This window comes from Pipistrellus hanaki (assembly GCF_964339955.1).
Source record: "Pipistrellus hanaki genome assembly, chromosome: 7".
Taxonomy (NCBI): Eukaryota; Metazoa; Chordata; class Mammalia; order Chiroptera; family Vespertilionidae; genus Pipistrellus; species Pipistrellus hanaki.
The window spans coordinates 32416517-32442039 of NC_140509.1; the positions used below are offsets into that span (position 1 = coordinate 32416517).

The window sequence follows — 25523 nt, forward strand, 5'->3', positions numbered from 1 at the left end:
TCACCTCAACTTTTAAAATGGAGATTCATAACTCAAACTTTAGAGGAGAAGACAAAAAGTAAAAATATGTCATGAATGAAGATCTGTCTTATAGTTAAATCTTTCCTTGGCATTTCCTGTCTGTTCCACATAGTTGTCAGATACTTGACCTATTTTTTTTTGTTTTTTTTTATAAATGAACATTACTAATATGCCTCAGCATGAAATTATCTAATGTAAGCACCTTGTTGATGCCATTTTCTTTGCTAATATAATATTTACTTGTTTATTATGATTGTTGAATTACTATTGAGATAATAGATAACATACATACCTTAATCTATTTTAAAGAAAAATAGAAACTATTTTAAAATTCTGCTTTCTTCATGTAGGTTTTTAATCATGGATTTTGCCTGTTTCACAAAAGAAATAAGTTTAAAAATACATGTGAAATTTTCAGTTCCTATTTTCTATTTTTTTCTCATATTTAGAGCTGACCCTGAACCATACTGTGGAAAGGATTTATTTTTCTTCCTACTTTCCTTTCCTGTATATGACGCTACTTATTCCTGGTGCCAAGGTCTGTCCTTGGAGTTGTTTTTCAAATAGTGGTGATGGATTTACATTGATCCATCCACACTCTTTGGACCAGTCTCCTGCACTCACTGGACTCCAGGTCAATTAGTGGTTTGCCTCAGAGCCGAGTAAAATGAAATGTCCCACATGGAGACTTTACTGTTGTACCCAGGTAAAACGAAAGAAGGATTGTCCTCTCAATCATCCTTCCTAACCCTCCTAACAAACCATCAATAGGCCTGAGCCACACTGGCCGTTGCTGTAAATATTTATTTTGATGCTCAAATTGTCTCCAGGTTAGTCAATGGATTCTGTAGACATTAGGCTTGCTTCTGGATCCTTTAAAAAAAAATCCCCTTTGATCCAAGAATGGTCAGTGGGGGAAAAGATAGGCTTTTCAATAAATGGTGTTGGGAAAACTAGGAAAAATCAAGAAATTTGCACTCGTATTTCATGCCACTCACAAAAATTAATTTGAAATGGATTAGAGGCATATATAATACCTGAAGCTATAAAACTCCTACAACAAAACTATAAAGAAAATGTGAGATTGATTTATGATCTATCTTATCTATCTATCTATCTATCTATCTATCACCTATCTATCATCTATCATGGAATATTGTGTAGCCATAAAAAAGAAGGAAATACTGCTATTTGTGGCACATGGATGGACCTTGAGTGCATTATACTAAGTGAAATAAGTTAGACAGAGGAAGACAAAGGCTGTATGATCTATGTGGAATCTAAAAAAAGTACAACTCATGGTGGTTGCCAGGGGCTGAGGGTAGGGGAAATGGGGAGATGTTGATCAAGAAGTATAAACTTTCAGTTATAAGATGTATGATTTCTGGGGATCTGAAGTACATCATGGTGACTATAGTTAACAATACTGTATTATATAGACTTGAAAGTTGCTAAGAAAATAGGTCTCGAACATTTTTCCACAGAGAGTAATCTGACTACCACTATTCTTAAATAGATTTACTTATTTAATCAGTCCCTGCTTGGACTTCCAATGCTGCCTCTCCTCTACACAGAGGCCCTCCTCACCTTGCTCTGGGCTCTAACACAGCACACTTGACCTCTCCCCCAAGGTGGGCACATCCCCCATTCTATTGGACCCTGGCATCCTACACTGGCAGCTCCCCTACTCAGGCACCTTCCTCACCTGCCCAGGCTTTGGCTCGAGACATATAGCTTCCTTGCTTGGTGCCACCTGATGATTTTGGGTCTGAATTTTCTGGGAAAGAAAGGAAACAAAAAGAGAGTCAACCTTTGCATTTAAAAAATTCAAGTTAATTAAAAAACATGCTATTTGAAATTCTGTGGCACCCTTTGGGATACCTTGTTTATCTTTATCTCTCTCACTACTATTGAACAATCTCTCTCTCTCTCTCTCTCTCTCTCTCTCTCTCTCTCTATATATATATATATATATATATATATATATATATATATATATATATAAATCTAAGAGACTCTTATGAGCAGTAGACCAAATGACCAGTCGACTGGTCACTATGCACTGACCATCAGGGGGCAGATGCTTAATGCAGGAGCTGCCCCTTGGTGGTCAGTGCACTCCCACAGCCAACCTCCTACAGCTGGCCAACCTTCTGAGGTCCCTCCCCTGGCCAGGTGGCCTTGATCAGCCCTGATTGTCTGCCAGGCTGAGGAACCCTATCCGTGCATGAATTCGTGCACCGGGCCTCTAGTTTAGACATATTTTCCTCATTTCTCTTTTGAAACACTTCTCTTGCTTGGTTCCTAAGGCAACAGCAAGCCCAATAAGTTTTCCTTACTAATGACCACCTTTTCCTAATCTTCTGCATTTATTTCTTTTCTTGTGCTCATCCATTAAATGATGATGTTCTCCAGATCCTGTCTCCAGTACTTTTATCCATGGGAGAGCCACTTACTTGGATTCACCAATGACCTACATACTTTTCACTTGAAAATCTAATTGCTGGGCTAGACTTCTATATCCCATAGCTTGGAGTCCAGATGGGGATCCCACATTAGTGGTATAGCCCCATAATAGCATGCCTGGCCTCTGAACATTCAGTGCCCTTGGCAAATGAGCTGCAGGTTTATTTGAGGTACAATGAGGTAGCCCGTGTTCTCATGACCATAGGTGTGGATCTCATGTTCAGGCATAAGGTCAGAGCACCACCAAGTTTTGGCAATGACTTAGTTACATGGACTAAGCTGATTTGTGGTCCAGGAGATGAGATAGCTATTATCATAGATTATCAAGCATTTTTCAGGATAGAGAAGATGGGTAGTAAGCAAAGTTGTGTGAAAAGAATGTGGACCCAGATTAGGAGAGCCAAAGACAAATCCAGGGTTCTAGAAGAAAGGGCAGGGGGGGATGCCCCAGGAATGCTAGAGGACAGTGCTGGCATCCTGGGAGATGAGGTGTCAGGACTGAGCAAGTATGAGTGCCCTGGGTTAAAAAAATAAAAAAGTGATTATTTTATCCAGTCTGGCAGTTTGAGGTCGTTTTACTTTGTCATCATGACCCTGTCTCTGTTTCTCTTTATTAATTGGTAAAATTCTCTTTATTTTTCTGGAAAGGGAAAAAACAATTTTTCCAAATTTTAGAAATATACAAATATATCCTTTGTGCAAGCAAAGGCTAAAACTGAGATGAAAGTAAGAGATTTCAGCAATATAACAAATAGATGTGTTAATCTCAACACAAATGAGAACAGAGAATTTCTGTATCTTACATGGTTCTTGTCACTGTTTTTGATTAATCAATTTTAGGTTGTCCCATTTTCCCCTCAAAGGAATAGCATGCGGTCCACTTTTTAAAATTGTCTGATTGTTTGAATAAAAGATGCTTTTAAAACTACTTAGCCTATGCAGAAATGCAATTCTTCTTCTCAGGATCTGGTAATGTCATTGTAACTTTACAGTAGCAATTTCATGGGAATAAGTAACATATTTTAAGAGAAGTTGACCAAAGAAGGAATTTTCAAATAATTCTGGCCCTGTCCTCATTTGTCTCATTTTGGACATAATCTCAATGATAGTGGAGTAAAGAGAGGGTGAGAGGCCAGATGTGGAGGAAATAAAAAATGAAAAACAAAGGAGGCTGAGCTCATCTCCAGCCTGGGAGGCATCTTAGCGCTGATCGGATTTATCAGAGTTCCCAAGCCTGGTGGTGACAAATCCTTTTTCCTGGCTTCTTGCCTTACACAGGATTAATAAATAATGAGCTCAATATTTTAGGAAAGAATTATTTCATTATCATGTCTTCCCAAAACATTTACTTTGGTTACTAGCCATTATTGATTTATATTTAAAACACTGCAAATTATGATAAATATCTATATAAATCTCAGCTTGAAGACAGCATGACACAGCATACATATGCATAATGCATGTCTAATTGGACACACAGATACTGTTTTCACATGAATGATGATCACTTTCTACTATCACCTGGCAATTCTATTCTTTGTTTTGATTTCATAGATTTGAAAAAGATACCCTGAAAAATATTAATTTCAGAGTATTGTTTTGGAAGTTAAATATTCTTATATCTCCCATCTCTTAGCAGAAAGCATCCCTCACAGGATGGGCAGGAGGGGTGGACATCAGTAGATGAAAGCTAAAAGCAGCTCTAGCCCTAACCAGTTTGGCTCAGTGGATAGAGCCTCGGCCTGTGGACTGAAGGGTCCCAGGTTTGATTCCGGTCAAGGGCATGTACCTTGGTTGTGGGCACATCCCCAGTGTGAGGTATGCAGTAGGCAGCTGATCTGTGTTTCTCTCCAATAGATGTTTCTAACTCTCTGTACCTCTCCTTTCCTCTCTTTAAAAAATTAGTAAAATATAAGCAGCTCTAGGCACGCACAGCAAGCCTGTCCTGGCAGGGAGATCCCAGAGGAACCCTGGCTAGATAGTCCTCTTTTCAAATCAGTCTTTCTCTGAGAACAACTGCCACCATTTAGAGATTAGTTATCGATAGATCCTCCCTTTCTCCAGTTGATGGGCAGACGTAAACCCCACCTGAGGCCAGACATTCCTGAACTCTGAACCACCAATCAGCACCTGCCAAATACCCTCAGCCCCAATTCCTAAGTCCTAGGTCCCTAATAAATCAGCATGTGCTGAGTGCCATAAGCCCCGTCCCCTATCCTTAAAGGTGCTTGTAAGCCCCTCGCTCACTCTCTTCCGCTCCTCTCCGTGGAAGCAGCCTGCAGGGTACCTTCCCTCCAATAAAGCCTGTGTCCTGCCATTCCGGTCTCTGGTCTACCTTCTCTATTTAATCTATCAGTTATCTCTTCTGATTTATTGTCTGGAATAAAAGAATCACAATTCTCTTCCTAATGAGCAGAAATATTAAATATCTATATAAATCTCAGCTTGAAGACAGCATGACACAGCATACATATGCATAATGCATGTCTAATTGGACACACAGATACTGTTTTCACATGAATGATCGAAGGGGGAGAAGTAGCCAAAAACATAGATGAATGCAATTGTGTAATATCTAGCAACTACCACTGTGCATCATAAACATGAAGCTCATGATAACTTTTGTCCAAAAGTGGGATTAATTTGATCCAAACCAGATGAATGAGGAAAGCAGCTACTGTGTAAATAGTTCGCTTGTTACTTGTCCAGATAGAAAACAAACTAGCTATAAATCATTTTTGGACTATTTAATAGGCTCTCATAGTTTTGTCAGGATAACATCAATTTTTGGAATTTTCAGAGTGTAATATTTTCCAGAGATAAACTCTGAAGGGTTAGATGAACAAATAGACACATAAAATATTTTAAGCGATACAGCAGTGAATTTCTTCCCTGAGCCTTTTCAGTTTTAGGCTAGGACTGCCTTTTTTTTCTAGGTAATGCTCTTAAGGTGTTATTTTAAATAGGCACACAGAAGCTATTTTGTTTGTACACCCTGTGTTCCATGACACATCCACAGTGGAAGAAGGAAAGTCTTTGTGGTATTTGCTTCAGACCACAATTTCTTGGCTGCATGTCCATTATCTACTTTAGCAAAAGGCAAGCGGTGAAGTTTTCAATGCAGAATGCCATTAGGCAACTGTCTGTCAGTATGTAAATGGTCAGAGTTCCATCCAGGTCTTTAGCCAGATGTCCAGCCCCTCCCCCTCCCATGGCTTTACATTTAGGGCGGTTTAGACCAGTGAAGAAGAGAGGAGCAAAGAAGGAGCAGCGCATCTCCTTAGATCAAGTTTGAATCCCTTCCCCTCCAAAACCAAAATTCTTTCGGCAGTGCTTATTCCAGCATATCGTTTTCCTTCTTTCCCCCATTTTTCTCTGTATTAACCTTCTCTTTTAGGGTTAGTGTCTGTGGTGAATTTTTAACTCCTTCTATTGTCTCTTCCTGTCTTCCCTTGGGTTCTGAAGCCTGAGATTTTTCTTCATTAAATGATAGATTGAGTCAGTTCTGTTTCTTATCCCGAGATCTCATATCCACATGTCTTGGGGATAAAGGCAACAAAGATAATGCAGTACCGTTTTATTGAAGATCAGAATGAGATATTATCTCGAGACTAGGTTCTGTTTTATTCATTTTTACACGCCTCCCTCTGATCTATAGAGCAGTTAGCACACTGCTTGACACACAATAAAAGGTGCTCAATAAATAATTGTTGGAAAATGGAGTTCAGATATACTTGGGTTCTAGCTCTGGCCCTCAGTAGCTGAGCCACAGGGAACTCTTGTTTTCCTCTGCTGTAAAACAAGAATAATGCAGATCTTATATAGTTATTATTGTAACTAAATGAGATACCTTATTTTAGAAGTGCCTTGCAGAGGTCTGAGAGCATAGTAGTTTCTCAATAAATATTCATTCCCGTCTGTAGTCTGGTCACCTCGTTTTTCCGAACTGTACTCCTTATTTGTCCTAATAGAGTAAGAATATTTCTTGAAACTTCCTGACAGGGTTGTACTGAGGATTAAATAAGTTATAAAGGTATTGAAATCCTTATCAAACAGAGATTAAAAAACACATGAATGGAGTTAAAAATTTAAGAACAACTCTATTGTTGAGAAATTATTTTCAAGGACAGAGTATTTATACTCTTTAAAGATGTTCATGCATTTGTGACCTCTTGGTGTCTATATGTATATCACGGTGGCTAATAGCAGGGTTGTGAGGCAATGCTGTTTGTGTTTGAAATCTGTCTCTCACACTTTCCAGATATGTAATTTTGAGCAACTTTCTAATGTCTTCGTTTCCTCATTGGTGAGATGGCAGCAGTAAGAGAGCTAACCTCATGGGTTGTGGTGATTAAATGAGTCAATGTGTAGAACATGCTTTGAGCAGAACTTGAGGAGCGCTAAGTTTTCAGTATATGTGAGCTATTGCTTTAAAATAATTAAATTGTGTGTGTGTGTGTGTGTGTTCATTCATATAAATTAGGAATATGATGTGACAACTTTAAATTGTTGTCCAACTCCTTTTCATTCTCTTCTATGGAAGAAATATCATACCATGTTTCGACTCAACAGAAAGGATGTAAGATTAAAAAAGAAATGGAGGCAATTGGAGATACTTCACTTCACTGAATTCATATTTTATATAAAAGCTAAGGGTTTTGGTATTTTTTTTTTTTCCTTTTAAAATGTACTGTCTGTCATTTTTAACTATTTATGATCATAATAAAATTAAAGATCATTTTGCTGGGGAAAAGAAAACTGTTTTAGACAATGTCTTCTTAGCTGAAATGAACAGAAATCAGAAATATCCATCAAGTTGTATAAGCTAGAAAGGGACTTTGGTGGACAAATACTAGGCATTTTACCGAATCCAGGATCAGCTAGGCCATCATTGGAGGATGCGCAGTCCTTTGTTCCAACATTTCTCTGTGTGCCAGCTTTACTAACCTCTCTGCAGACCTGTTCCCACTGTCCTGAATTTGGTTCTCCCTGCCTGCCCGTGTTGGGGATCATGAGGGAAAATGTGATTGCTCAGGGACCACTACTGAAAGGTGATGTGAGTTTTAGAAAAAGAAGTTTTTAGAAAAATGTGCTGAGCAACACTCAGAGGTTTTTACTGGAGATTTTCACATATAATAAATATGTAACATCAAAACAGAAAATCTTTCAGTGTAATAACTTAGAATATCGTTTTTAGATACCCGTAATCAGCTACATATATTATTCCAAAATCGCAAGTGCTCATTTGTTTACTGACTGAACATGTCTGAGCTTCAATGTGTGCTTGATGTATTTTGAATGGAAAGCTCAATGCTGTTTAATATTCATTTTAATTTTCAATTTAAAGAGCCAAATAAAATATAAAGATTACTTGAATTTTAACAGTGATTCAGAAAATGATGCATTGCAAAACTCCTACAAATTTTTAAAACCTTTGTATTTCAAGTTGATCATTTGGATTTTTTAAGTAGAATTTATACTCATGGAGTAGCTACAGTAATCCACTCATTTAAATTACTGGTTGGCTACATCTTTAGTCTGTCTCCAGATTGTTTCTGCAAGCATCTTAATCATTTCTAGGTTGTTGGAAGTTGGCAGACAAGGCATCAGGGAGCTATTGTGGAGTTGTCTGTTGATTTAGGGCCAGAGCCACTGCTCCTGTCCTGACTTAGGTTCATTGACAACCTTCCCCTCACCACACCTCTTTCCCCCAAACTTTGTTTTAAGACTTTTAAGGTTTCATTGGTCCCAAAGAGCTTAGATTTGGGAAGTGATTAGAGAAGTCAAGATCTGGGAGGATGAGTGAGAGGAAGAGGAAGAGCAGAAGACCAAGGAAAAGATCTTTAAAATTTGTGAATGTAGTTAAGTTTTCATTAGTGTGGATAACATCTCAGCACTTTAGCTCATAATCCAGAAATATGTTTATATCTATTATATATTTTGTGAAGATATGTGCATGCACCATATAAAATAAAGCATATGACATTTATCTTTAGTTTTTAGTAGCACTTGCAGTTTGTAACACAATAATATATGGTTTCTTTGGCTAACAATACTAACATGAATTTAGCAATGATTATAGAACATGCAGTTATTTGGCAAGCCTGGCCTTAAACAAATCAGCAGATAAGAACTTTAAAATTAAAATGACTCTCCACTGTGCAGTCCAGAGTGGAGATAGAATTCTGTGCTCCATCATTCTGAGCCATCACCAGGGTCCATGCATAACCAACTATGATCATGAGAATGGAAAGGCATGAGTGCACATGGCCGCAGCCGCAGGTGTCAGTGACATTATTGCCGAACTGGCAAGAGTCCCTGAGTGTAACCAGCAGGCTCTGGGTGTGGATGACAGGTATCCATGGAAATTCAAAGTGTTGAGAACTGCCACACACCTTCTCCAAATCTTAATTGCAACAGAAACCACATGTTTAAGGGGTTATCCTTAAAAAAATAAATTTAGCAGACAAAGCCTCTACAGTGGTTTATTTTGCACATCGATTTAATTGATGGTTGATGTCAGGCAGTACAAATAATTGATGATGATGGCAAAATCAGCCACCATGTCCTAAGTTGTGAAAAACCTTTCACCAAGCATTGAGAGAGATGATCATTTAGAAATTTTCAGGCTGCTTGGAGGAATCATGCATTGGATAATTTGATCTGATACATCTCTTTATGATAAAGCTTATTTTCAAAGAATAAGAGACTTGATAGTTTACTCCAACCTGCTGTTATCTCTGTTATCTCAGAATTTTATAGGTTTGATTTCTTTAATCAAGTATCTGATTCTATGTGGATGAAAACTGAGACCAGGAAGTTTTCCTTCTTTCCATTTATAAAATGAGCATGTAAAATGAGATAACCTATAATTTTAAAAGGTATGTCTTCTAAAGAAAAGCATCAAAAGTGTTGTGAATAGTAACAACCTATTTGTAGAAATTCATGGAAGGAGGCAATATCTTGATTTTGAAAGTCAATCATTTTATATGCTTGGGATCCAACTGGGAAGTACTGAGAATACAGAAGAATTGGCTACAGGGAATCATGGAGTTGGAAGTAAAACAAGGAAAAGAAATGGGGGCTCTCAAAATTAAAAACAGACAAACAAACAAAAACAGAATAAAAAACTATGTCTTGATCTTAAATGTATTTACTTTAAAAAAAATTGCTGAAACTGGGTTGGCTTAGTGGAAAGAGCGTCGGTCTGCGGACTGAAAGGTCCCAGGTTTGATTCCGGTCAAGGGCATGTACATTGGTTGCGGGCACATCCCCAGTAGGGGGTGTGCAGGAGGCAACTGGTCCATGGTTCTCTTTCATGGATGTTTCTAGCTCTCTATCCTCCTCGCCTCCTCTCTGTAAAAAAAATCAATAAAAAATATATTTAAAAAATTACTGGTCAGATTTGCTATCGTTAAGAGTAAGCCAAACTATAGGCCTTACTTTTCATTCTCATTTTAGGCTTTCTTGGACATTGGATTTGTGCCTGAAATTCATTTATATTTACTAAAACCAGTATAGGGGTTTTCTTTTAAGCTTCTGTGATTAAAAGAAGCTATAATTTTAGCTATTTTAGCGCTTATGACATTTTCCCCACAACCTCTAAGTTGTTCAAGGCATGTCTATGTATCGGGCATATAGTAAGTACTTTAAAAGGAGCTTATCAAACAAATATCTTCTTTTCAGAGAGAATTCTCATTATTTGAATAGAAAACAGTTTCGAAAAGGACTGAAGCCGGAGGGGAATGGCCTTGTTCCAATGCCTGCTGCCCAAGTGAACAATCGGGTTGCTAGATCTACTTATATTAAACAAGACAAATTTGGCTCAAATTAACTCTGCTTTAAAGAAATATTACTTGTTTTAGCTCTGTGCCCCGTTCTGCTGTTTATGTTTCCATTGTCTCTCTTCTTTATGATCTTTTTCTCTTTCCCCTGGTGCTTTGCTTTCTCTTCCTTCTTTCTCCTCTTTCTTCCTATTTCCCCCCTCCCCTTTCTTTAATCTTATCCTTTTTAAAAATCGTCATAAAATGAAGTGTTTTTTAATATGAAACCTTAATTTCTTCTAACATTGTACTAGTTTTACATTTTTGCAAATAAAATTCATTTATGATACTTCCTAAATTATTTCCTCTTTGAATCATTTAAACTTTTTCAAAGATACACATATCTTGTTAGAACAGAAGTAACTAATAAATATATGTTTTATGTGGAATCCTCTATGATTTTACACATTTAAAATGACTATTTAGAGAGGCTCTTCAACTCCAGGAATGAGTTTTAGAGAATAATAAGCCTAAACCACAGAGTTTACAAGCTACTTTATAAATAGAACAGCAGATACGTTCCGCAGCACCATCTCACTACTTTTCTAATAAATTAATTCCATGTAAGTACATCCATTATTGATTGGAAAGGAATCTTCACATTTCACTTTCTACAGTTCTTTTCAGTGAACAGGTGGGCGGAAACATAGAGAACAGATAAATGGGGCTAGGAGGAAAGAAGTGATAGCTTGCCAAGATAGAAAAAATATGGAGCATATCCTTAGGTTCATTAAGACTCATGTTTAACTGGCCTCCTCTTCTCACAGCAGCGCTGGATAACCACCCGAGTCCCATTTTATTTGAGCAGAATGGAGAGTCCAACTCTAGCGGAGAATGTCAGCAGGATAATGCTGACCCATATACTGTTCTCTGTAAAACATTTTTAGATCCCCTAAATGGAGTTTTCCACATGGCAGATGAGAATCCAGCACCTGAGACTCCAATCATAGCAGAGAGTATGGAGGGACATAGTCTAGCTCTTTCCTTGACACCACCCACTAAAGTTAGATGAGAAATATCATTTCCTCTCATGGCAGAAATTTACTTTCATTATCAGGCCATTTTCAAACACTCTTCCATTGGCTTCTATAACATCTCATTCTCTTCATTTTTTCCCCCTCTTACTACTCTTTATGGTTTATAAGTAGACTCATTATTTAACATGTGTTAATTTTTATTTCATGCAGATCAACGATCCTTCATTAAGACAATTCTCCCCATGTGGCATTTGATGAACTTTCTACTAAGTTTACTCAGGATACAGAGACAATGGGATAAAGTAAATGAAGCTGGTGCTAGGTTGGGGCGGTCCTGAAGTGGTTCAAGTGGGATGCTGTATTGGGTCAGGACTGACAAAAACTGTTTAAATACTTCAATGAAATAAAAATTGAAGTTTTATTTTAAATATGCAAGATGTTGCTCAATATACTGCTTATTTCTTCTGGAAAAGATAAGGAAGCTGAAGGAAAAGCTTTTTCTACCAAAGTTTTTGGTAGAAAACATTGTATTTTTATTTGCTGACGCAATCCTAAGAAAGTAAAATGCAAATGGCCACAAAGGATTATAATCTGAATACCAGGCACAGTATTTATCTGTTTGGATTAGATAAACATGAGCCAAAGAGCAATATTGTACGTGTGTTTATCTGGGAGCAATTAAATTGGAATACTGTGTGGTTTCTGAAATATGATTATTTTCTAGGTTTTAGCTATGCCTGCACAGCGCTAGGTTGCCATTCCCTTTCTTGGTGATTTAATCAAATTCTTTAAAATCTTTTGAATCTCTTTCTTGCTCCATAATAAAATTGTTGTTCTTACACAATATAACAGCTTTAAAGAATAGATATGAGGTAAAGAAAATGGGGACAGCATTCAAAATAGACATATTAGATGGCTCAACCATTAACTATTTGAATAGCTGTGATTTGGAGGAGAGGTTTTTAATTCTGGTAGCATTTATTATTTGGTCCATTACATGGCGGCAAGCATTAAGTTTAGTGTGTCCACAGAAATTGCTCTATTTAAGTTCACATAAACATTTTTATGCAGACACTACTTATTTTACTATCGCATTTTCATTTGTTTTTCAGATAGACAAATCCAGTGATTCAGTGATTTTCCTGAGGGCACACAGACATTAAGTGGGGCCAGGATTTGAACTTAGGTATTCTGACCACCTGGTATTGACTTAAACACTCCGGCTCAATATTTCCTTTGCCTTGTATGCCTCTGGCCAAGACAAGAAACACTGACCATGGAAGTCACAGCGAGGCAGATACAGGCTGAATGTAAAAGAACTTTCTAATGTTGAGGTCTGGGCCAAGTAGAATGGAGTGCTTTAGAAATGATTGACATCCGCTTGGTAGATGTTCAGTTTAAGATGGAATAGATTCATTGGAAACATTGCGGTGGATATTTTTACGTTAGGCCAAAATTAAATTGTTTTTAAAGCTCTTTTCCTTCCTGTCCTGGAGTGAAAAAAAAATTATGTGGTTATGTCTGTTTGTTACCTTGCCATCAGAAGTATCTGTCTTTTAAGCATTTTGCACAAAGCACTCCCTTGACTGCATCTAGCTTTCAGTTTCTTTTACAAAGATCTACATTAGGTTCACAAATGGAGTCTGAACATGGAAAAGGAAAGATAATAAACTTCAAAGCATGGGAAGAAGATGGAGAAAGAGAAGGCCAAAAGCAAAAAAATAAATGAGAATGGATAAGCCTCTCTTCTTGTTAAATTAATAGTTTAGAATTTCTTCTAAATTTCTTAATTAAAATGGGTATCTGTGTACAGATGTTTCTTAGTTTATAAACATAATAGCTTTTAAGAAGTTGTTTGTTATTTCCACTTGTTTTGAAGTTCAAAGTGACTAAGTCAGATTGAGGTCCAGAATATATTTTTTATACAATAGGCTAATGAGTGAGTTCTTCAAAGATTTGCAGTTTTGCTTAGTCTGGCATAATGGTGTCTATCTTGTTAGAGATCTCTTTACAAAGTCTGTCAGTATGCTGTATGTTGTTGCTAAGACTAATCTGCATATACTACTTGAACCCATATATCAGATACCAGTTACTTTTGTAATGAAAATTTTGTGGGTGGTATTTTACATGACCAGCCTTTTAATTCTCAAACTCTTATATTTCTCCCAAATTAATAGTACTTTTTAATTTTTTTATTTTGTGAATTATCATCACTTGCTAATTATCAGTTGACTACCTACATAATTTTCCCCAAGTCAAATGATTGACTCTTTATCCTTTAGAAAGTCTTACATTTGAAACACTCACTCTATATGAATTGTATAATATTTTTATTTTTTCACTTTCATTTAGAATATATATATGTTTTAACATAATCATATGTCCATTTTTACTGACATTTTAGAGTCTTTCATTGATTTTTTATTTTATTAGAAAAGACAATGTATAGTTTAGTTTAAGTTACAGTAACAAAGATATCAAAGACTCAATGGCGTAACAGGATTACATTGTAGTTGCGCATGCTGCATGTTCACTGTGGGTGGGTGGTGGAGGTGGGAATTTAATAACACCAAGCCATTCCTTGCTATCTGTCCTGTGCTGGCTCCACTTCAGTGTGATCCTTCAAAGTTCTCAGCTTCAGAGGAAAAAGGCAAGATGTTAGCAGTGGCAATTGAATACTTCATTCCAGAATTGCATTGCCTGTGTTACTTCCCCTCACATTTTATTGGCAAAATCAAGACACATTTCTACTCTTGGCTTTAAAGAGGTGGGAAGCACAATCCTTTGGTACTTAGAAGTAGAGAAAACATTGCTAATACACTGGATTTTTACTTTTCTTAAACACTCTCAATTCCAAGCATAAGCACCTAACACATGCCTTACCTGGTTAATATGCGAGGCTAAGGCTGAGACTGAATGGCCACGCTGGAAATCTGTGGATGGTGGCCAGAGTTGATGTACTTTATTCCAGATTGAAACTGTGTACCTGTGAGGGCATTGCAGTTGAAAATACATTGATTTCAGTAACACAAGGCTGGTATGAACTCATTTTCACGGACCTTCAGTGGTTTCCTATGATGCAGATCTGTTTTGGGAGAGCTGATCAGTAGATCAGCAAAGTCTCGGAGAAATACCTGAGTTACTTGCTGGGTGCTGAGAACTCTGAACCAGGCCTGCTTTGTAAAATTGACAGGGAAACAATGAAGAAGATATTATTGATTTTACTAAAACAATAAATACAGTTCACTTTCCATACCTACAGATCTCACATCCACAGATCTAATCAAATGTGGATTGAAGAATATTTTAAAAAAAAATCTTAGGAAGTTCCAAAAAACAAAATTTGAACTTTGTTTAGCACCTATGCTAACTCTATGTGAAGGAAGTGACGTGTAGGCATTCTCTACTGAAGCTTATAGCAAAAACAGATTATATGTAAACTCTGCCATTTCACCATCCTATATAATAAAAACCTAATATGCAAATTTACCAAACAGTGGAATGACCAGCCTGCGGGGAGTGGGACCAGCAAGCGGACAGTGCCAGGCCAGCCAAGGCAGGTGTCAGCGGGAAGAGGGAAGGGGTTTGATCGGGGTGACTGACAGTAGTGAAGGGGTGATTAGAGAATGGGGCCGGCCACTCGCCAGCCCGTGCCATCCCCCAACTTCCCCATTGTTCTCCTTCCACAGAGGGAGGCCACGGGTGCAGCAGCAGCAGGATGATGGGGGACGGGGCCAGAGCTGCCCACTGGTGGTCAGTGCACTCCCACACAGGGAGCACTGCACAGCCTGGCTGTAGGCTGGCAAGCACAGGGGAGGTGGTGGGTGCCTCTCCTGCCTCTGCGGCAGTGCTAAGGATGTCCCACTGCTGCTTAGGCCTGGTCCCCACGGGGCCTAAACCATCAGTCCCCCCAAGGGCCCCTGGACTGTGAGAGGGCACAGGCCGGGCTGAGGCTTCCTCACTTCCCAGCGCATGAATTTTCATGCATGGGGCCTCTAGTTTTAAATAAGGCACGTGAGCTTCCGGGGATTTTGGTTTCCTAGGGGGAGTCCTGGAGCTAATCCCCTGTGGATACCAAAAGGACAACCGTACTTTGAAAAGGCATTAGCCTGGTGGCATAAGGTAAAATTTGGGCCATGATCTCCAGATAACAAATTCAGAAATGGCTTCAATTACCTTTTGTTAGTTTAAAATGAACAATTTTTTAAACTAATGTTCAGGGGTAGATCAAAATGGTTTTTACAGAATCTCAAGGTCTCTGAAAAGTTCCCCTAAATGTGTTTACTTTAAATGTACTTAAACTTAGACATTACTTATGCCCCTAAACCCTTTCTCTAAGCCTTTAGACACTCTCTTTCTATAGTTTACCTATAATTTATTGAAGATTGTGAAAAGTTAATAAGCCTGAAAGTGACAATCCCTAGAAAGAAACTAACTCACCTTTATTTCTGCAGAAATCTGAATGAATATTGCTTAGAGTTCTTTCTGAAATCTTTTGCTTAGCAGCCCAGCACTTGCCCTAATATTTTTGACTACTATTCCCTTGGAGAATGATTTAATAATTAGAAAAATATATAAGGTATTCACACTAAGTTTTTCTTGTCTTTAACTAGATAATGATTAAGTGTTTTTGGTAATTTGAAAGAAAATGAAGTGTAAGCAATAATTAATTAAAAGTTTGTTGTTTCTTTTCTCTCTCTCTTGACTTTCTACTTCTTGGGAAGGATATAGGATATAATTTTGTACTTTCTGGCCAGAGCTAGTCTTAATATGATGGATGATCACCTAGGTCAGTGGTCAGCAAACTCATTAGTCAACAGAGCCAAATATCAACAGTACAATGATTGAAATTTCTTTTGAGAGCCAAATTTTTAAAACTTAAACTTCTTCTAATGCCAATTCTTCAAAATAGACTCACCCAGGCTGTAGTATTTTGTGGAAGAGCCACACTCAAGGGGCCAAAGAGCCACAGTTTTCCAGCCACGGACCTACGTTAATCAAGAGAAACTCTAAGCTTCTCTCAGTAGGTTAACCCAGCATCATTGCTGACTTAGGAAGCCTTTTTCTATCACCAAACTACACTGTCAATTTAGACCTTTAAACTTCTCAAACTTTTTGACATAAAACAGATCTCACTTAAAAATTTTTAAAGGAATTTTCTTTTTATTCCTGAAGTGATAGAAATAATTCCTGTTCACTAACAGGAAATAAATAACATTATTATTATTATTATTATTATTTTAATTTTTTATTTCAGAACAGAAGGGAGAGGGAGAGAGAGAGAGAGAAACAGCAATGATGAGAGAGAATCATTGGCTGGCTCCCCCCTGCACACCCCTTACTAGAGATTAAGCCTGCAACCCAGACATGTGCCTTTGACTGGAATCAAATCCAGACTCTTCAGTCCACAGACTGATGCTCTATCCTCTGAGCCAAAACAGCCAGGGCAATAAATAACATTTTAAAGGTACAGCCTGACTATAATCAAAATTAATTCTAGCACTTTTCCACCAGATGGCACCTCCCTTTTGAACTTCAAGAAGAGATTCTGAAGGGAAGGAAAGCCACTCTCATTTTAGAAACAGGATTGGTTCTGGAAAAGATTTCTAGCCAGTGAGATTGAATCAAAGAAAATAATATGCAATACTACTTTTAAAAACTATTATAAGATGCTCCCAAAGTAAAATCCATAACAATATGTTTAATTTGAGGCAAATTAAGTCTATGTCAATAAAGCCAATCCTAGTTTAACCTGAACTTCCCAGGATTTAAGTTCCACTAAATTGTAATTTTCAAATGATCTTTCTAGCTAGCTCTCATTTGGGTGCTTCTTTTAACTTAAAAGAAAGCACAACAACAGGAGTGTATTTAGCAACTGAGTGTCCTAAACAAAGACTTGATTTAATTTGTAAATGAGCTATCAACTTGCCACTCAAAAATTCGTAGGTAAACACTTTAACATTTCATCCAAAACCGTGGGGTTGGCAGTGTAGATCTTCCAAGTTAAACAACACAGGGCCAAGTCTGCTGCCTGCACACTTCTTGTCCATGCACTTGGCTCTTTCTGAGTCTCTGGCTAAACTCTCACATTGTTCTTGTTGCTCTTTTTCTGTGGCCTTTTTGTGTGGATCAGAGCATAGCATTCCTTATAGATGTCACCTCAACATAAGCAGTCAGTGGAAAAGCATCTCATTTCACAGACCTACATTCACTGAAGACATTAATTTTTACTGAGCAGTTCAAATTCCATGATATCTCTTGTTATCTTTGAATGATAAACAAGCATTCTGAGAACTCAGGAACAGGTCTTTGTCACTTAGGGAAAACAAGAGCAAGTGAGAGAGATTCATCTAAAAATGCATATTTGAGGCTGCAAGGCAAGGCTTCTTGTCCTTCTTGCTGCTTATATGTGATAAGCAGAGGATGGCCTGGGCTTGGAGAATTCAGTCAAGCTATTGAGGACTGTCAGGGAGACGGACTTAGTTGGAATTAGGAAGTTTTCTTCAGAAGTGCCTTCTATGACCCTTGTTTAAAATAAGATATTATGGTTTCCCACAATCCCCTACATATGGATGCTCAGTTTGATAGTAATTTTTTCTTATCGCTATAGTTTCTAAAAGGTAAGATTATTAGCATCCCATCTTATGAGATAAAATGAAAACATAAGGGAAATTTAAGGTTTTTGTAATGGCATTCTTTCTTCAACTATTGTTGCTTATTGATTTTTTTTAGTTCAGCTTATATGTCACATTATTTGATTTTTCAAAGGAAAGTGTCAATTATAATACTCGATAGGCTTATAGAAGTTATATTTTTGATACGGCACCTAAAATTTTAATGGGAAATGTAGTTTGACTATCCCATGATAAAGACTTCTTAGTCTGTCTACATGGTTGCTGGATAAACAAATAAAAATACAATATGTCCAGTTAAGTTTGAATTTCAGATAAATAATCTCTCTAAGTCTTTAGCAGAGATATACCCCATGCACTATTTGAAACTATTTATGTTAAAACTATTTGTGGTTTATCTGAAATTCAAATCTAACTTGGTATCCTGTATTTTGTCTGCCACCTCCACCTGGTCGGGGACTTCTAGGTATGACCTTCCTCACAGTTGCTACAGCAAAGACTGTGGAAAACCTTCCACATAGACCCACTCCTTAAAACCTCTCAACCTTTCTACCAACATCTTACTCTTCTGGTGTGAGCTCCTAGTCTTAAGAAATGAACGACTGTAGTTTGCTGTTCTTGGGGGGAAATTCCACACTAATTTCATTTGGAATTGCAGAACCAATATAGAAAGCTGCCAGAGTGGTTCCTGGACTCTCTGAAGAAAGTCTCCTGAATAAGAGCTATGCCTGAAATAGCTGTTCAAACTTCAGTTCACAAAGTTACTTGAAATAAAACCTCCCCTCCCCTCCAAGGACCCTGGATTGTGAATATTCAGATTGACCTTCATCTTGATCTTACCTAGCAGGAAACAGACCTGGGGACAAGTTATCTAGCAGGATGAGCCTCATAATTTACCCCTGTCCTCCATGCCCCCATATTTTGCAAGGGGAAACAGCTGCAGAGAGTATAAATTTATTATGCTAGTCACATAGAGTTTGTCTGGGAAGAGTTATGAAACCAACTCCACATTGTTTTTCTTATTAGTAGAGGAAATAACATGGGCCTTAGGCATGTATTCAAAAGTATATCCTGGTCACATATTTTTTGTCTCACTCAGGGTAACATATAAGCCTCTTTTCAGAAATATTGCAAAGTGATTTTTTCTTGAAAAAGGAAAAATAAAATTTATAGCTTTAAAAACGTCCCCTTGTAACCCACTTATAAGTATTTACTTTAATATATACTTAAAATATCTGATAGCCATGTGTATGGCTTCATTTTTAGCTTTAATAGGTATCAGGTATACATAGAAAAAAAATTTGAATTCCTACCTCATCTAAGGTTACAATTTAACAGGAGAGGAAGACATATGCATATGAATTAGCCAAGCAATAATGCAAAATAGTATATGAACAAGTGCCAAAGTTGTCCATAGAAAGAATAAATGTATAGTAGGTCACTGAAGTGGGAAATCCAGGTAGACTTGGGTCAACCTTGAGGGATGGATTTCATGCCAATTAATGAACAGGGATGGGAAAGAGCATGAAGGAAGGCTGAGAAAGGAGCCTTTGAGGGTCAATGAGGAACCGGCCTCCATGGAAGAGAGAAACCCTGTACAGGAAAATGTGTAGAAAAATATGTATAAGAAAAATGATTCAATAATATATCAGTGTAAAGAGTTTGTACTTGGTCCTATAGGTCATGGAGAGCCTTTGGAGATTTTTGAGTCACAGAAGGATGTGACTGATGAAAGTGCTATGGCAATAATCTGTAAGCTGGAGAAGAGGGGGAAAAAGATGGATCTTTGCACAATGTAGGTGTGAGGTGATGGTGCACATTCACTGTATTCATCTGAAAGACAACAAAAGACTTTTAAATGCCTACAAGTCACTAAATGCAAAACACACGAAATGTATACAGAGTCACATATAATGTTCATGTAAAGCATACTCACTGCTCTCCACTTCCCAGAGAATTACTCTTCACTATCGTATGCAATCCCCAGGAGAAGCACGTTGAAAGGTGTGTGAATTTCTTACCCTGCCTTTGTTCTTTGACGTGACTGCATCTAGGTTGTATGTTGTGTTCATTCTGTTTCTTGGTATTCCCTCACCACTATGTTGCAAAGAGGGAGGAGTAAGGGAGGGTTCTTCTTGTACAGAAAGGGGTGTTTGGTGTTTTTTTTTTTTTAAAGATTCTTCAAGACCGCATGATAATAAGTAAATTTAAATCAGAAAGTGTTCTCTCTTTGTGAGATGGCTACATTTTTAAAGGCAATCTTAGCTGTAGTCAATTTCAGAACAATTCCTAAAGACCTTAGGAATGCAAAAACCCAATTGTTGTATGCAAGTGGGAAATAAGTTGTCTTTAAAAGAAAAACAATAGGCTGACCACTGTGGCTCAGTGGTTGAACTCAACCTATGAACCAGGAGGTCACAGTTTGATTTCAGGTCAGGGCACATGCCTGGATTTTGGGCTCAATCCTTACTGTGGGGTGCGTAAGAGGCAGCCTATCAATGATTCTCTCTTATCATTGTTGTTTCCATCTCTCTCCCCACTCCTTTCCTCTCTAAAATAAATAAAGATTTATAAATAAATAAAAACACAACCTATACATTTTAGGGGAAAGGCATAAAAGTCTAATGTAGTGAGATTCCTGATGCTTTCAATATAAAAAGGAAGCATACCGTAAATAACACAGAGATTTAAAACTTGGTTCTAACTAGTTTTTCCAGAACCATGAGAAAAAAAATAGAAGAGGAACAATGTTATTATTCAAAATCTGTGAAGTTCCAAAGCAGATTTCCTATTATTATTGTCCCTATAACTTCTTTTTTATATTGCTTGCAAGTTAACCTTGATTTTATTGTTACCCTTATTACAAAGTCCTCTGGGCTATCTCTCTACAATGAAGTAAAAGTAGAGATGAAAATTAGATTAATTAACATATTTTCCTCAAGTCTCTGATGGTCTTTGGCTAGTCAAGAATCTCTGTATTAACTAGGGTTCTTCAGAGAAACAGATAAATATATATTGGTGACCAGAGAAACCAATGGTATAAGGTCTAAGTTTGAGGCCAAAAGCCCAAGAACAGGAGCTCTCAAGTTTGAGGCAGAGATGGATGTCTCAGCTCAAGCAGAGAGTGAAATTGCCCTTCCTATGCCTTTTTGTTCTATTCAGGCACTCAAAGAATTGGGAGATGCCTATTTGCATTCCTGAGGATAATCCTTTACTCAGTCTACCTATTTGGAATGCTAAACCCTCTCAGACACCCCAGAAATAATGTTTAACAGTGACCAAAGCATCCTTAGGTCCTTCAAGTTGACACATAAAATTAGCCATCACAATCGCAATGGCTTTATTGTGCAATTAGATAATTCAAATGTGACTCAAATGGTGATCTTTCAGAAGATATCTAACTCTCCTTTTGTCCCAAATAGCATTCAAGTTTATTCAAATTTATATTTAGAAGGGGGAAGAAAGGCAATGATGATTCCATTAGTCCATTATTATGTACTTATTATTCTGATAAGTACTATGAAAGGAAAATTGTAGATTGCTATTAAATATAGGAATAAACACATATGCATGGGGATTCCCTGAGGAGGTTCTGTTTAAGCTAAAATTGAAATATTGATCAGTTCTAGATAGGTGAAGGAAGATGAGTAGTAGGGAAGAGGGGACAACATTTGGAAAAAACCTAAAACAAGAAGAACCTGGCACAGGAGGAGTAGAAAGGACAATCCAGTGTTATTAAAGCTCAGAAAGTATGGTAAATTACATATAACTGGTATATAATTATTAATTTCCTATCTGTCCTTGGATGCAACTGACTTTGAGATTGGCCACATGACATTCTTTGGACAATGGGATGATATGTGTGGACATGGCATTTTTCATGTATGAGCTAAAAATTTAAATCTTAAGAATAGTTGGAAATCACTGAAGCAAGATATTGGCATAATTAGAATCTATCCTAATAGATAAAAACCCAGGGTCCATGACGACCAAAGGCTCGACCAACTGGCAGTCAATGCTGCAGTCAGTACTGGGTTGCCATGATGACCCAGCACTGACTGCCAAGGGAGCTGTAGATCAGGCCCAGAGAGAGGCCTGGAGAGAGAAGAAGCTTCTGTGGCAGCTGTGCCTGGCCCCGGTTTGGGCTCCTCCCTGGCTGCCTGCTGCTTTGCACACTGTTACATCCCTAGGGGATGTTGGACTGCCAGGCCACACCTAGGTACCCCACCTGTGCACAAATCCATGCACTGGGCCTCTAGTATGATTATAAGAGAAAAGAAAAGAAATTGTTTTGGTCATACCTACCTCCCTACTTCCGCCCCCCTGCCAAAAAAAAAAGAAAAAAAAAAAAAAAAAGACAAGAATACAAGTAACCTCAGTAAGAAAGACTATCCAAATTTTATTAAGTCCTTAAAGTTGCCAGGCTCTCTTTTAAGCACTTACCTGTAATAACTACTGAAATCTTCACAATAAGGTGGGCTACTTTTCCCATATTTTAAAGATGAGGAAATTGAAGCACAAGGAACATAAACAATTTTCCTAAGTTTCCAGATGTATAAAATGGAAGAGCCAGGAATCAAGCATTGAAAATATGACTTGACTGCCTAAATTCTTAGCCCCAGCGAGCCAGAGGAGAAATGAACTAGGGTTGAGGGAAAAGACATGGAACATTAGATGGAGTACACAGACATATTCACAGAATAGAAATATGAAGACTTGTTTTTTTTTTTTTTTTGACTGGCTATAGTAGATGAGAGAGGGAAATTTCAAAGATGATTTCCAGATTTGTGAAATGAGTAATAGACTGAGAGAGGGGATACTGGAGAGGGTGAGTTGGGAGGTGAAAGTCCTAATTTAGATTGTAAACAGCTTAAGGGTAGAAACTGTGTTATCAAGCTTTTGCTTGTGTGTTGTAATGACTCAGTAATGACACAAATTAATGAATCATGTATTTACAAAAATCTATTTTTAAGTATAATGGGACTTTGATATAACATTTTTCTTGCATGAAGATGAGTTTTTCTTAAGGGTTTTGTTGATAGAGTTCACAGATTTGAGTCAGAGAACACTCATGTTTGGCATGAATATTTCCTCCATACCCACAAGGTCAGTGCCTGTGCTATAATTTTGTACTTCATCACTACTTCTTTTTATTAGTGGAAAATGCTAATTCCTGAGATGTAACCATATGTTATTTGGCAACTTAATTGCTACATTAGAGCAAATTTAATGTGATTCACAGTTTCAACATAAAACAGCATTTATATTGTAAATTTAGTAGTGAAGGAACAAGCATTTATGCTTGGCACCAGCACTATGTTAACAGGTTTATCACCAGGCTATTTCATTTAGTCCTCACGGCCATTCTTTCACAAGAGTGGCTGCAAGTGCTTTTGCCTTGGCCACAGCTTCTTCCCACTGCATTACAGTTCTGGATCGTCATAGAGATTAGATCATACTATTTTTTGAGAAATTTTTAGTATTTTGTATTATTCATTAAGTGCAAATAATAGAAACTTCCTTTCAACTCACAGAAATTTATATAATGAAATTATGCTGTTGACTTTTAAAGAAATCACTTAGTGAAGCTGGCGTCTTTTAGAATGAATGCTGTCAGATTATTCCATACATAGTAGGGCCTAAGAGAGACTTGCTATTTTTGCATTATAATTTGTCTTTTCTCTCCCTCCTTTTTGGCTGGGATTAGGGCCACCTAATTGTCTTCTGCTGAGACACTTAAGTGCAATCTGGAAGCAATATAAGAACTTTATGCACAGAGAGCCATGGCTGTCAGGCCAGAAGGAAACAGATAAATGAGTAAGATTGATGTGGGGATGCCATGAAAGAGACTATCATTTGTATATCACCTGTCAGTCTGAGGTAAATATGAATGCTCAAGGTGACATCTAACCATTGGTGTGGCAGAATTACCAGATGCAACACCAATTAGGAGAGATGCAACACCAATTAGGACAGAAATCAATCACGGATTATAATGGGTCCAATCACAAATAACTATTAGATCTTATACGTGTCTTCTAGCTGAATATTAGCCTTGAGTAATTTGCTAAGTGTGGTGTGCGTTTTAAGAAGGCATGGGCTTCTTACACCGTATAAAAGGTTATACTTGCCTTTATAGTGGGAAAGAATAGACTTAATAAAGAATACAGTAGCATGTTTTAACAGTCAACTAGTTTGCCCCTAACAGAGGTATTTGTTGATAAAATTTAATAACCTGCCTGGCTTATGTGGCTCAGCAGTTGAGTATGGACCCAGGAACCAACAGGCTGCTGGTTTGATTCCTGGTGAGGGCACATGCCCGGTTGCAGGCTGGATTCTCAGTGGGGGCTATGCAGGTGGCAGCCAATAGATAACTTATCTCATTGGTATTTCTATGCATTACCCTTCCTCTCTCTCTAAAAATTGATAAAAAAAAATAAATATTTTTAAAAAATTAATAATTGTATTATCCCAAGACCTTGTGTATATATTTTTAAGACTATAATTTATGAAACAATTCCATGTCTGCAGTCTCACCTAATCTTTATAAGAAATAGACAAGGTAGAGAGGATAAGTACTTTGCTCCAGGTTACATGGTTAGTAAGCATGAGACATAGGTTCTTTCAGAAAGATGTGAACTTGTGAAAATTAACTATTGGATTTCTTTTAAAAAAAATTGAATGGCTTCTGAAAGACATAGGGAGGTTCAAAATTATAATAAAAAGTAAACAGCAACTATTTTTCTTAGGAAATAATAGTGAAGTAAGATGAATTCTGATGTTGTGTTTGTGCTTATGAAAATAAATAGGCAGCACATATTTGTTAGCATGTCAAGATAATCAGTTTTAATTCTATGAAAAATATATTTATTTCTACACACTTTCCAGCTGTTGATTTCTAAATATAATTTCTCTAATAAAGTGAATGAGGAGTTTGGGGAGAAATGGCTGATTCTAGAGCTGGGGCAGGAATAATACAAGATCAGTCTGGACCATTTAATGAGGCAGAAAGTAAAGAATTGTGTGTGTGTGTGTGTGTGGGGGAAACCCTACTCCAAACAAACAAACAAAAAGACAAACAGAAAGAAAAGGATGAGAGGATGTACAAGGGACACCAGGAGCCAATTCCAATGGCCAACGCTGGAACAATTAGAGCAACAGAGGTATGAGATGATGATATAAAATAGAAAACAAATGTCCATGAGTTCATATTAAATAATCTATCATTGAATAAAGAAATTAGTTTAAAGAGACAAATCTTTCTTATAGAAACATTCCAAATAACCTAGGAATAAAATCCTCCCTCCAGGAGTTGGAGTTTACTCTCCTTCCCATTTGAATGTGGGCTAGATTTAGTGACTTGCTTCCAAAGAATAGGGTATGAAAAAGGGAAAAGATAGTAACTTCACAGTAAAGGAACCTGGCAAACCCTGCCTTAACCAAATGATCCAGGTTAGCTTTGTCATGTTCACATCACACCCCCAATATGGTCTGTTGCAAGGGAACTTAACCTTTGAAGTAATCTTTCCAAATATATAAAACCTCAATTGAATTATGAGGAAAATATTAAGGAGACTCAAAATATCTGAGAGAACTCAGAACTA

General features: G+C 37.4%; 1 pseudogene across 1 annotated transcript in view; it reads left to right on the forward strand.

The window, feature by feature from the left end:
- The first annotated feature begins 8753 nt into the window (after positions 1 to 8753).
- LOC311625845 (protein SPO16 homolog) overlaps positions 8754 to 25523 on the forward strand; it is a 29395-nt pseudogene continuing 12625 nt past the window's right edge. Inside the window, exon 1 of the transcript in view lies at positions 8754 to 8842. The product of the transcript in view is annotated as a protein SPO16 homolog (transcript). The remainder of the gene's footprint in view (positions 8843 to 25523) is intronic.